This window comes from Bombina bombina, unplaced genomic scaffold (assembly GCF_027579735.1).
Source record: "Bombina bombina isolate aBomBom1 unplaced genomic scaffold, aBomBom1.pri scaffold_699, whole genome shotgun sequence".
Lineage (NCBI taxonomy): Eukaryota > Metazoa > Chordata > Amphibia > Anura > Bombinatoridae > Bombina > Bombina bombina.
The window spans coordinates 41,407-57,006 of NW_026511400.1; positions in this window are offsets into that span (position 1 = coordinate 41,407).

A 15,600-nucleotide genomic window follows, 5' to 3' on the forward strand; every position below is an offset into this window, starting at 1 on the left:
CCCCTCCATAATACAACTGAAGGCTCAGTTAAGCTATATAAAATGTACCTCTGTTATTAATACAGCTTCACAGACGTGCTCTAAAATGGCGGCTTACTCCGTGTAAGTGTCTGCTCAGGCCCAGAGATCTTTGTGCTATGGCAGCACCAAATGCTTTGTATCCGTGACCGATACTATTTGTCCTGTTCTCCAAAGTATGAGAAACAAAATAAATTGGAGTTTAAGAGACCTTAAATTGCTTAATATAATGCCTTATTTATTCAAATGGCAGGAGCTCTAAAAAGAGACGTTTTGTTGCTTCGGATGCTAGCTCCGCCCCCTAATTTCCTTTTTAAGGGCAATGCCCATACAAATGTCCCTTTTGTATTTTTGAGGTAAAAGAGCTGTTTTAAGGGCTATTGGTATTTTAGGGTTAGATTAGGGGGTGTTTTTATTTTGGGGGGTTATTTTTATAGGGGTATTAGATTAGGTTTAATTTTTAATTTTTTGATAATTTGTGTTTTTTTCTGTAATTTTAGACTTTTTTATTTTTTTTAATTTTAGATTTATTTATTTTAATTTAATCTTAGATTTTTTTTAAGTAATGTAAGGATTTTTTATTTTAATTTTAACTTAGTATTTTTTTATTTTATGTAATTGGGGTTAATTTAAGTGGTGTTAGGTTAGGGAGCTTAGTGATGAAATTACTTATTTGCGTTGTGGGGTATGGCGGTTTAGGGGTTAATAATTTTATTAGGTTTATTGCGTTGTGGGGGATGGCGGTTTATTTTAGGTTTATTTTATTAGTAGCGATGTGGGGGCTGGCAGTTTAGAGGCTAATAGGTTTATATTATTAGTAGTGATGTGGGGGGCGGCGGTTTAGGGGTTTATAGGTTTATTATAGTAGTAGTGATGTGGGGGCTGGCAGTTTAGGGGTTAATAACTTTATTTAGGTGTTAGCGATGTGGGGGAATAGTGGTTTAGGGGTTAATAGGTTTATTTAGTGTTGGCCATGTGGGGGTCGGCGGATTAGGGGTTAATAGGTTTAATATAGTATTTGCGATGCAGGGGGATGGTGGTTCAGGGGTTGATAGGTAGTTTATAGGTGTTAGTGTACTTTGTAATATTTTAGCTATGAGTATTGTGAAACATTTTTCATTTGCAAAATTCATAACTACTGGTCTCAGATAGCAGAATGGATTGTGGCGGTATAAGCTATAACGCTATCGCTATAGCCGGACCACACAACCTGTAATACAGGCGCAATGAAAATCCTGCACTCAAAACAAAAGTCATTTTTTAAGTGTGGAATGGAGATTTGCGTAAAGGCTAAAATGCTAGCAGTATAGCTGTACGGCTGCGACTTGTAATATGGGAGACCTGCATATGCATATATAGCCGTACTGCACAACTTGTATTTTTGCTGTATGAAAGTTATATATATATATATATAGGCTATATTACACTGACATCTAGTGGTAACAAATGGTGTAACTCCTTTGACAATTTTCTTTTTCTAAACAGCATATATCAGTAATATGAAATATATTAAAACAATTATATATATATATATATATATATATATATATATATATATATATATATATATATATATATATACTGTATATACACACACAAATAAATCTAGATTAACAGGGTACCCTATATGTTGGTCCAACCTACCTGCTTTCTTTTCAAAATAATATGATCAATTACTTGAAATCACAGTTGACTCACAATGTGACCTTTTCAACAAAATGTTGTGACACGGGTTGAGTACAATCCCTAGTTCTAATGGCAGATTTATTTTCAGTCAGACTTTCTCTTACAGATCACGTTGTTTCTCCAATGTAACAAAGCCCAAAAGTACATTTCAATAGATGCATAGCAAATTTAGTCTGACATGTGACCACCAATTAACATTTTCTTACGTCCACAAGTTTGGACTAAATTCTTTCATTTTATCATTGAATTGCAATGTGAGCAATTTAAACATGGATAGCACCCTTTATTCCCAGTTGTCAAATAATTTACTGTGCTTTTTTTATTTGTTCCCAAATCTGCTCTAACTAAATGATCTCTCAAATTCCTCAGTCTTTTAAAAGAGGCCACACAAAATGTTCTAAATTCATTTACTAGTGGATAAGACTTAAATCACTTTAAATATTTTGTCACTCAAGGTGCTATATTCAGACACAAACACCATTCTCCTACTTCCTTTCTTTTTACTTTTAAGCTTTTTCCTCTTTCTAATGTCAATAACTTCTTTTCTTTTTTCATCTAAAATTTATGCACGATAACCTTTTTTCAAAAACGTTTTACTCATCTCTTCATTTCGTGTCTTCAACTCAGTATCCTCCTTGACAATTTTCTTAACTCTTATCAACTGGCTTTTTGGCACTGACCTAAAAACTCTATCAGGATGAAACCTTTGTATAATAGAGCAATGTATTGTGATCTATTTCCTTAACATAAAATCAGTAATTAATCTATTTTCTTTGATCTTAACATTAGTATCTAGGAAATGTATATTCTTCCTTGAATAAGTTAATGTAAATTTTAACTCCATTAATATCTTCTACAAATTGTAATTTGGAATCCAGGAGCCCACTCCATACTCCTAAAATATCATCTATGAACCTGTACCATTGTAGACAACATTAAATAAATCTGTTGTCAACAAAAATTAACTTATTTTCAATGTTACTCATAAAAAGATTGAAATAGGTGTGGGTCACACTGGATCCCATGGCTGTACCTTTACACTGGAGATAATATGTGTCCTGGATTAGGAAATAGTTATAAAATAGAACAATCCTTAGTAAATCATCCAGAAAGTCGCTCTGTTGTGATGAGTATTCCCCACTTAGTTTGTAAATGTTCCTCAACAGCTCTTAAACCCACTTGTGTGGAATAGAAGTGTATAAACTTACATCCAAGGAGAATAGAATGCACTCTTTATCAACCTCTTATTTTTCAATTTTACTCAAGAAATCATTTGTGTCTTTCAAGTATGACCTTCGATTTTAACAATTGGATTTAAAATCCTATCTAGGAAAATGGCAATATTGGAAAAAACAGATTCAGAACCAAGAACAATAGGTCTCCCTGGAGGCTTATAAATATTATTATGAATTGTTGGCAGTGTATAAAACACAAGTGTAAGATGGTTATCTTTAATTAGGTATTTACCCGTAACTTCAGTTATCAGACCATTAGTAATAGCTCTTTGAAGATCAATCTCAATCTCTTTACATATATCTTTTAATGGGTCTCCCTCTAGGACCTGATAAACACCACCATCAGAGAGCTGTTCAAGTATCTCATTTACATAATAGTCTTTATATAAGATGACAACAGCACCACCCTTGTCAGCATCTTTAATAACTATATCACTGTTATGCTGTAAAGTTTTTAAAGCATTCTTTAGATCAATTAAAAGATTAGGTCTAAGACACATACAATACACACATATACAAATACACATTTGAGTTCTTTCCTGTCCAGCACATTGTCATATGCCAAATTGTTTTAAATGACAGTTAATTGTTTTCAATAATAAACCTTTAGTTTAAATTTAATGTGTATACATATGTTAAATACTTAATTTTAAAATATTTTTTCATGACTTTTGGTACTTTACATCATATCCTAATTTCTAAGCCCTTGAAGGCTGCTTCTTATCTCAGTGCATTTTGACAGTTTTTCACAGTTAGGGCTAGATTACAAGTGGAGTGGTACTTTGCGCTTTCGCTAGAGCGAAAACTCCGCTAGGATTTTCATTTTTGCCCTAGTCGGATTGCGCTGGTATTACAAGTTGAAAGTAAACTGTTTTTTCTCTAGTGGTAACCAAAATCGCGAATAATGTCGAAATCCAAAAATCACGGTTCACCCATAACTTAACATCTCACTATCGCGCAAACACTATCACATATTTGCATTTCCCTTAGAAGTCAATGAAAAAAAGAAAAACTCACTATCATGCAAAAAACATAGCATATTCTCATTAGTGTTAACCTGACATGAATATAGGAATATTTAATTTTTAATGTTCTTTACATAACAGAATGTGTTTTATATTATATATAGGTATAGATCTATACAGAAATATATAGGACTATCTATTTATAAATACTTAGAACATATTCCCCTATGTACAAAACATTGGAATATGAAATATTTACGGTAAATACATAGTTAAAATCTTTATTAAATATGAATATTGCATAAATATGTTTTTAGAAGTTTTTCATCTACTGAACTGCAAAGGGTTCCAATGCACTTATATATATTAAAAGAAAAAATGTCGTGAATGGAAAATTTGCTATGTATGGTGTTGTTAATAGTGCACCTAATTACGGGGCACTAAAAGTTTCCAACTCTAATGTAATAATATGAGAAGGATAAAAGCGTATGGTGCAGACCCATATAATTTTATATATTCAACGAAAAAAGAAAGACAAGAGATTTATAATAAAATCTCATGAAAGATTGGGAATTCAGCACTCTTTTATAATAAATCCGAACAACACAAGTTTGCAAATTAAAGTGGTAGTGCTTTATTCACGCACCTCGCCGGGTGCAGGTTCAGCAAGATTAACAGCTAAATTGCAACAATATACAATATGAATAGTTACATAAAACTAGTGTCTATATATGTGTCTATATATGTGTACTTATATATCTATGTGTTTATATGTGTATATATGTCTGTTCATACATATATAAATACATATGTACACATATATAGACATATACAGTATATGTCTATATATATACAGTATATATATATATATATATATATATATATATATATATATATATATATATATATATATAAATATATATATATTTATTTAGCCTCTGACAAAGTGGATACAACCTGTGAAACGTGTTAGGTCATGCCCACCTTATATCACAATGTGAGACACGCTGATTGATCAACCATGCTGTTTGGGGCATTCAAGAGTATTTTTTATATTGGACACTTTGAGGTTTTAACGGACCGTGCATCTAAATGATTTGGATTTTACTTACTTGGCGAATCACCTAAGGAGATTATCTACTTTGAATTTAGCACTGTTCCAGTGATCACCTAGTCTGAATAACTATACTAATTTTGTGTTCAGCGCGTACACCTTACCTCATATTGATTGAGGTTACAGTCTATGAATAGCCATTTCTCAGGGGGACTGTGTGCTTTTACTTTTTTGTTAACATTAAACAATCTACACTACGAAGAGTTTCTTTGTGCACTTGTATTTTTAGATTGTGTTTTACTTCTTGCAACTCTCATCTGGGCACCAGAGGGTTTTCCTATACGAGCAGCCATTTCTCTCAGGTGTGAAGGACGAATCGTGAGATTTCTACTTAACGATAAGAGTTTCAGATATTCAATTTAATCTTTAATTGTCTTTCTGGTTTTAAAGTTTTTTATGCATTGATTGCATTGATATTTACCAATTTATTTACTAGAGTGTGCCGCTTAATTAATAATTTGTGTTTTCACAGATTTTTTTTTTAATATATATATATATATATATATATATATAGAGAGAGAGAGAGAGAGAGAGAGAGAGAGTGAGAGGTGTATAGGAAACGGCACACACCACCTTTCCAACTACATGGTGCTTTGCTTAAATACAAATATAGAAATGTGAATAACGAAGGGAGCGCTTAAAGCTTAATAGGAAGTATATGACAAATGGCATAAAACTCTGATGATTAAAAATATATCAGTTGGAAATTTAATACATCCTAAAATAACATATATAACATATAAATGATTTACAATAAAAAGTAGCATGGATCCATGGTACATACAGATAAAAAAGCAGAGTACAGTATAATAAAAACAAAGGATAAATAACGTATCGCTAAAAAAAATTCAGATTTGAAACAAGGCAATTACGCGGCAATGTATGTAAACAGTTCAGCAAGTGCAAAAAATGTCTATAACACAAAATAATACTAAAATGTCCAAAAAAAAGTTCCAAAACAAAGGTCCAAATGTGAATCCAAAAAAATGTGAGTCCAAAATAGAGTGTTTAAAAGTAAGTCACTTATAAGTCTTAAAAAATATCCACAATACAAAATCGATTCCTCAAATTAAAAATAAATCCATATGTAAACAGGTGTCCCAAGTTGTGTGTTCAAAGTAATTCAGCAAACTGTGTGTTGCGATCAAATAGTGGCAATGTGCCTGAGATAAATAACGTGATAAAAAATAGTATATAGTATGTGTATCAAAACGAAAAATGTGATGAATATATCCAAGTGAAAAATGTGAAAATCAACTTAAACTAGTGTAAGTGGCTAGATGCCAGTGGGACCAATAAAAGATCTTGACCTGTAAAAGAAAACAAACATACACATACTATATACTATTTTTTATCACGTTATTTATCTCAGGCACATTGCCACTATTTGATCGCAACACACAGTTTGCCGAATTACTTTGAACACACAACTTGGGACACCTGTTTACATATGGATTTATTTTTAATTTGAGGAATCGATTTTGTATTGTGGATATTTTTTAAGACTTATAAGTGACTTACTTTTAAACACTCTATTTTGGACTCACATTTTTTTGGATTCACATTTGGACCTTTGTTTTGGAACTTTTTTTTGGACATTTTGGTATTATTTTGTGTTATAGACATTTTTTGCACTTGCTGAACTGTTTACATACATTGCCGCGTAATTGCCTTGTTTCAAATCTGAAATTTTTTTAGCGATACGTTATTTATTTATCCTTTGTTTTTATTATACTATACTCTGCTTTTTTATCTGTATGTACCATGGATCCATGCTACTTTTTATTGTAAATCATTTATATGTTATATATGTTATTTTAGGATGTATTAAATTTCTAACTGAGATATTTTTAATCATCAGAGTTTTATGCCATTTGTCATATACTTCCTATTAAGCTTTAAGCGCTCCCTTCGTTATTCACATTTCTGTTTTTTATAGTCCGCTAGGGGATATTTTAGGAGGAGAGCTTTAGGACTCTATAGCGCTTAGTTTACCATACCCGATTAAATACAAATATAGAGACTCCAGGTCATCCCCCCGCATGGCTCCAGCATTCCAGGGATACCACAAAGCAGGCACAAACACAGGAGTTTTGCAAAAAAGCCTTTATAACATCAAACTGCAAAGGGGTTAACGGTTAAGGCCCTTGTTTTGCAGTTTGATGTTATAAAGGCTTTTTTGCAAAACTCCTGTGTTTGTGTCTGCTTTGTGGTATCCCTGGAATGCTGGAGCCAGGAGGGGGGATGACCTGTTATTGACAAATTAGGAGCCAGTAATTTCCTTTCAAATGCTGTTTAATAAATATATACAGGGAGTGCAGAATTATTAGGCAAATGATTATTGTGACCACATCATCCTCTTTATGCATGTTGTCTTACTCCAAGCTGTATAGGCTCGAAAGCCTACTACCAATTAAGCATATTAGGTGATGTGCATCTCTGTAATGAGAAGGGGTGTGGTCAAATGACATCAACACCCTATATCAGGTGTGCATAATTATTAGGCAACTTCCTTTCCTTTGGCAAAATGGGTCAAAAGAAGGAATTGACAGGCTCAGAAAAGTCAAAAATAGTGAGATATCTTGCAGAGGGATGCAGCACTCTTAAAATTGCAAAGCTTCTGAAGCGTGATCATCGAACAATCAAGCGTTTCATTCAAAATAGTCAACAGGGTCGCAAGAAGCGTGTGGAAAAACCAAGGCGCAAAATAACTGCCCATGAACTGAGAAAAGTCAAGCGTGCAGCTGCCAAGATGCCACTTGCCACCAGTTTGGCCATATTTCAGAGCTGCAACATCACTGGAGTGCCCAAAAGCACAAGGTGTGCAATACTCAGAGACATGGCCAAGGTAAGAAAGGCTGAAAGACGACCACCACTGAACAAGACACACAAGCTGAAATGTCAAGACTAGGCCAAGGAATATCTCAAGACTGATTTTTCTAAGGTTTTATGGACTGATGAAATGAGAGTGAGTCTTGATGGGCCAGATGGATGGGCCTGTGGCTGGATTGGTAAAGGGCAGAGAGCTCCAGTTCGACTCAGACGCCAGCAAGGTGGAGGTGGAGTACTGGTTTGGGCTGGTATCATCAAAGATGAGCTTGTGGGGCCTTTTCGGGTTGAGGATAGAGTCATGCTCAACTCCCAGTCCTACTGACAGTTTCTGGAAGACACCTTCTTCAAGCAGTGGTACAGGAAGAAGTCTGCATCCTTCAAGAAAAACATGATTTTCATGCAGGACAATGCTCCATCACACGCATCCAAGTACTCCACAGCGTGGCTGCCAAGAAAGGGTATAAAAGAAGAAAATCTAATGACATGGCCTCCTTGTTCACCTAATCTGAACCCCATTGAGAACCTGTGGTCCATCATCAAATGTGAGATTTACAAGGAGGGAAAACAGTACAACTCTCTGAACAGTGTCTGGGAGGCTGTGGTTGCTGCTGCACGCAATGTTGATGGTGAACAGATCAAAACACTGACAGAATCCATGGATGGCAGGCTTTTGAGTGTCCTTGCAAAGAAAGGTGGCTATATTGGTCACTGATTTGTTTTTGTTTTGTTTTTGAATGTCAGAAATGTATATTTGTGAATGTTGAGATGTTATATTGGTTTCACTGGTAAAAATAAATAATTGAAATGGGTATATATTTGTTTTTTGTTAAGTTGCCTAATAATTATGCACAGTAATAGTCACCTGCACACACAGATATCCCCCTAAAATAGCTATAACTAAAAACAAACTAAAAACTACTTCCAAAACTATTCAGCTTTGATATTAATGAGTTTTTTGGGTTCATTGAGAACATGGTTTTTGTTCAATAATAAAATTAATCCTCAAAAATACAACTTGCCTAATAATTCTGCACTCCCTGTACATACACACACATACACACATACATTGTGTGTATATATATATATATATATATATATATATACTGTATATATATACATATATATATATATATATATATATATATATATATATATATATATATATATATATATATATATATATATATATATATATATATATCAAGAGAAATCAGGAAGCAGAGTTTAAGTTAGATTAAACAACCTTTAATTTGAAATGTAATATGCATACCTTACACATACACTTAAAGAAAGACCTAAATTCAAATTAGACTGTTAGCATTTAAATATAAATTAGAGCAGACTGGAGACTCACTTCTGCAAAAGAAAAGTCTTGTCTAATTGTCCTCCTGGAGGATCTATTGTAATAATCAGAGCAACATTTGGAGGAGGAAGCAGTGTGAACCACGGAGCAGCACAACCTCCCACATAACCAACTGCCTTGATAGCTAGAAGGGGATATAATTTAACCTCTATTTAACCTTTAATTAACACTAAACACTAGTTTGGGATGTGCATTGCTCAAGGGTGCATTGCCTGGGCAGTGTACATTATAACAATAGCATATGTTCACATTTTCAAAGTGAACATTTTATAAGTGAGGCATTAGCAATAGAATTATACAAGAACTGCACTCACTGCTCAGCACAGTGCTGCTTATTAAGACAACATGCTGCCTATTGACATCTGCTGAAGAATTGCACATTACATCAAGCTAACCCTATTCTCTCTCCTCTGCTTTCAGGTATGTGAATAGAGACCCTGTCAATCTGCAAACTATTCACTGCACTCTGGTGTTTTTTTTACTCTCCTGTAACTCTCTTCTGTTATGTGAATAGAGACCCTGTCAATCTGCAAACTATTCACTGCACTCTGCTGTTTTTTTCCCTCTCCTGTAACTCTCTTCTGTTATGTGAATAGAGACCCTGTCAATCTGCAAACTATTCACTGCACTCTGGTGTTTTTTTTACTCTCCTGTAACTCTCTTCTGTTATGTGAATAGAGACCCTGTCAATCTGCAAACTATTCACTGCACTCTGGTGTTTTTTACTCTCCTGTAACTCTCTGGTTCGTGAATATTTACATAGAGCAAATGATTTTAGTTTGTTAATTTACTCTTACATATGTTGTACTGTTATCCAATGTCTTATATCTAATGTTCAGTTAATTGCGATTTGATGTTCAATCCTTATCAATACTTGCTATTATTCTAAAATTTATAGCTGTCTTATTCCATAGTTTTAAACTCCCCCAAATTTTATTGCCTGTTTACTTAACATCTCACCCTGCCTAATATCTTCATATTCCTTTTTGCTGCCTTTTGTCTCTATAACAAACTACATTATTCAATTACTCCTTCTCCCTCTCCACCTGCACTGTTCATTAGCCAATCTCTCTTAAACTCACCTTTCTTTTGTACTCACAAACTTTACCTATTCCTAAACACTCTCTCTCCCCCCTGCACCTTGTTTTAATAGCAGTCTCATTACTGCAAATCTGTATCTCATCTCATCTCTCCCTCTTACTTTTACTAACTGCTGGTGACATCTCCCCTAATCCTGGTCCCCAATAACTGCATAGCCATGCACATCCATGTGTACCATCCCACAGACTCAAAAAAACAAAACTCTGACAACCTTACTCACATTCCTCTTGCATCAAAAGCCACTACCCCTTTCACTTGTGCACTCTGGAACTCTCGCTCTGTTTGCAACAAACTCACTTCTATACATGACCTCTTTATCTCCCACTCCCTCAACCTTCTGGCCCTAACCGAAACCTGTCTCTCTCCCCTAGACACAACATCCACTGCTGCTCTGTCACATGGGGGTCTCCACTTCAGCCACACTCCTAGGTCTGGTAATAGACAAGGATGTGGTGTAGGTATTTTACTTTCCTCTCATTGCACCTTTCAACAAATACATCCCATCTCTTCCCTCACATTTTCCTCATTCGAAACCCACAAGATTTGCTTATTCTCTCCTCTTTCTATACATGTTGTAGTCATATACTGTCATCCTGGCTCCTCAACTCAATTTCTAGATCACTTGGCTGCCTGGCTACCTTATTTCCTTTCCTCAGACACCCCTTCCCTCATTCTTGGTGACTTCAACATCCCTCTTGACAATCCCACTGCCTCCTCGGCAAAATAACTTCTGCAACTCACTTCCTCTTTCGGTTTATCACAATGGACTGATTCTCCCACTCACAAAGATGGTCACTCTCTTGACCTGATCTTTAGCTATCAATGCACTCTCTCAAACTTCACAAACTCCCCCTTTCCTCTTTCTGACCACCATCTCCTTACTTGCAACATATCATCCCTCCCTACAACTCTCCCTCCTTCTGCTCCTCACACCAAACTTCACAGAAGCATTATGTCATTAGATCAACAACAGCTTTCTAATTCCCTTAAATCTCTCCTTTCATCCTTCTCCTCCTTTTCCTGCCCTGACCAATCTATCTGCCACTATAATTCCACCCTTACATCTGTCCTTGACAATCTCGCCCCTCTTACCATAGCTCAGAAATCAAACACTCATCCTCAGTCCTGGCATACTCCTCTGACACGATACCTATGCAGATGTTCCCGTACTGCTGATCAGCACTGGAGAAAATCTTATAGTTCAGCTGATTTTCAACATTACAAATTTATCTTGAACTCCTACTATTCTGCCCTTAATTTCCATAAGCAACACTACTTCTCTACTCTTATCTCTAATCTTTCTTCAAACCCAAAACATTTGTTCTCCACTTTCAATTCTCTTCTCCGCCCTCCCCCACCTCCTAATACAACTTCTCTGTCAGCTCAAGACTTTGCCAACCACTTCAATAACAAAATCGACTCCATCAGAAATGAAATCAGCTCTCAACATAATTCCATTCTCTCACCCCCTCAAATGCTCTCAATCAACCACAACCCACATAACCTTAAACTTAGCTCATTCTCCCCTGTTACTGAGGAAGAAGTTTCGGCACTTATATTGCGCTCTCACCTCACTACCTGTCCCCTTGACCCTATCCCCTCACAGCAACTCCCCTCCCTCTCTGCTACCCTTATCCCTATACTCACACACACTTTCAACCTCTCCCTCAGCACTGGTATATTTCCCTCATCGCTGAAACATGCACTGGTCACATCTATCCTCAAAAAACCTTCCCTTGATCCTACCTCCCCATCCAACTACCGCCCTATTTCCCTCCTCCATCTTGCATCAAAGCTTCTAAAAAAACTAGCTTATGCATGCCTATCCCATTTCCTTACAATAAACTCCCTCCTTGACCCAATGCAATTTGGATTTCATCCCCATCACTCCACAGAGACAGCAATTGTTAAGGTTACCAATGACCTACTTACAGCAAAATCAAAAGGCCATTTCTCTCTGCTTATCCTCCTTGATCTGTCCGCAGCCTTTGACACTGTTGACCACCCTCTTTTGCTCCAAACCCTCCAATCCTTTGGGCATCTGTGACACAGCCCTCTCGTGGCTCTCTTCCTACCTGTCAAACCATACCTTTAGTGTAGCCTTCTCTGTGGCCTCCTCTGCCCCGTCACCACTTTCTGTCAGAGTACCGCAAGGCTCTGTCCTCGGTCCCCTTCTATTCTCAATCTACACGTCATCACTAGGTTCCCTAATAAAGTCCCACGGTTTACATTATCATTTGTATGCTGACGACACCCAAATCTACTTCTCTGCACCAGACCTATCTCCTTCCTTGCTAACCCGTGTCACTAACTGTCTTTCTCACATCTCTAACTGGATGTCCTCTCACTACCTCAAGCTAAATCTCTCCAAAACGGAGCTCCTTATTTCCCCCCCTTCTTCAAAACTCTCCATCCCCAATCTCTCTATAACTGTCGACAACTCCATCATTACCCCTACCCCGCATGCCCGATGTCTCGGGGTTACATTTGACTCAGATCTTTCTTTCACTCCTCACATTCATTAATTGGCTAAAGCCTGCCGCTTCCACCTTAAAAACATCTCTAAAATTAGACACTTCCTTACACAAGACACAACTAAGATTTTAATCCACTCTCTCATTCTTTCCCACCTCGATTACTGCAACTCTGTCATCTCTGTTCTCCCCACCTGCCGCCTAGCTCCTTTACAATCCATAATGAATGCCTCTGCCAGACTCATCTTCCATACATGTCGCTCTTCATCTACTGCACCTCTCTGCCAATCCCTTCACTGACTTCCTCTTGCCTCTAGGATCAAACACACAATTCTCATTCTGACATACAAAGCCCTCAACTGCACTGCTCCCCCTATATCTGAGACCTTGTCTCCAGATACTCTCCCTCCCGTCCCCTTCACTCTGCTCATGACCTCCTACTTTCCTCCTCTCTTGTCACCTCATCACACTCCCTTTTACAGGACTTCTCCAGACTGGCTCCCATCTTGTGGAACTCTCTGCCTCACTCCACAAGACTCTCTTCTAGTTTTAAAAGCTTCAAGTGCTCTCTAAAGACTCTAATGTTCAGGGATGCATACAACCTATGCTAACCTTTCTTTATACCAGTTCCTCTCCTCCATTGCTTGCTATCCCCTGAACCCCCTTAGTATGTAAGCCTAAGAGTCCAGCTGTTTGTAGATCACCTTCTTAAGAGCTCTACCCATTTGATCCCTATAATTGTTTTGTTGTACTCCGCATTTGTTTATAGCGCTGCGGAATCTGTTGGCGCTCTACAAATAACCAATAATAATAATAATAATAATAAAAAAACACTCCTCTCAGCAAGAGATTTAAAGTGGCAAGTTGTTTTTTTCAACTTCTGTCTACTGAGCCCGTCAGTGATAAGGGGAAGAGGTGATTAATGGCCACAAGTTATTTAGTGCACTGATAGAGAAGATTGAAGTTTCAGCTTTCTCCAGGTCTCCTTATGCTTTGATGTAATGGTCCCTGATACACAGAGTACAAATCAATCAGAATGATCCATACAGCCCCATGGTGTCTCAATGTGTTTTTTTTTCATGCAGGAAGGAGCACTGGGTCAAACAATTGACGCTCTAATAAAACAGCACAGCAATTAAAAAATAAACATCCCAGTTAAAAAACAAAACAAAACAAAAAAAAAAACAGCACCATTTTTGATGCATGATGCAGCTGCCTCTTGTCAGTCTGCCCTGTATAGTACCAGTATTTACCCCACAAACTCAGTCATCCTGCATAGTCCCAGACTGGTAAATCTGAGCGTTGCTAACTCAGCTAAAAAAAAGGAAACAAAAAAAAAAGTGCTCTTCCTGCTGCCCGCCCATAGAATAGGCCAAATCGCACACTGAAAATTGTGCGATTAAGAAAGACATAGGCTCTGTTATGAGGGGAGCAGCAGGCACATAGAAAAAATGTGCAAAGGGCTAAGGCAGGCTATACCTCTCTATTTTTTTTTTATTAAACTGTGCAGTAGACAGGAACATTTTTTGGCTAAATAAATATAATTTTTTTCCAATAGGGGGACTATTGGTGAAATTATATTTATTCAGCCAAAAAATGTATTTTCTTTCTTTTTTTCTTTTTTTTTCCAGGGGGATCACGTGCGGCTGTGCACATTTGGAGGAGCCTCCACTGTATATATCTATCTACAAAGCCCTTTGGCGGCTCCTATCTTTGAGACGTTAAAACTTTTTTGTGCAATATTTTTTTTTAAATATTTTATTTGACAGTGTTAATATGAGTGTAACTGGACTTTGTAATGTATTTTTTAAGTGCTTTGTGCAACTTTTTATTTCGGAAAACAGTTAACCACAGCTCTGAAATCACATTATGCAGTGCTAGTTCATGTGTGCCATATAGATAACATTGTGCTTACTCCTTTGTACTACTGTTAGGCAGTGCTAGTTCATGTGTGCCATATAGATAACATTGTGCTCACACCCATGGAGTTACCAAGGAGTTAGCACTGATTGGTTAAAATGCAAGTCTGTCAAAATAACTGAAATAAGGGGACAGTCTGAAGAGGCTTATATACAAGGTAAAAAGTATATTAACATAACAGTGTTGGTTATGCAAAACTGGGGAATGGGTAATAAAGAAATTATCTATCCTTGTAAATAATAAAAATTCTGGAGTAGACTGTCCCTTTAACTCCCCACTTGTAACTATCCAGATTATCTGGTTAAATAATTTTTCACCATCACATGCAATATCATATTGTGCGCCATTCTTTACGCAATGTTGTCCATAGGATAACACACCCTGTGCTATGCATTGCGCACTTATTTCTACACTTACACACATCAATGCAATGCTTTGTTCGTTGTTATGTACAGCACATATATAAAAGTAAGTTTAATTTCCCTTTAACACAACACAAATATAAAATCAAAACAGGCAATGAGGATAATCATACGAGGAGGCTAAAACAGGATAAACACATTTTAATCTGTTCTATTTCTGTTCTATTTTGCAGGTGAAGGATAAATCAGTTATTTACACACATAGCAAACATTTACGCCTAGATTTAGAGTTCTGCGTTAGCCGTCAAAACCAGCGTTAGGGGCTCCTAATGCTGGTTTTGGCCTACCGCTGGTATTTAGAGTCGTGTAGGTAAGGGTCTAACACTCACTTTCCAACCGCGACTTTTCCATACCGCAGATCCCCCTACGCCATTTGCGTATCCTATCTTTTCAATGGGATCTTTCTAACGCTGGTATTTAGAGTCTTGGCTGAAGTGAGCGTTAGAAATCTAACGACAAGACTCCAGCCG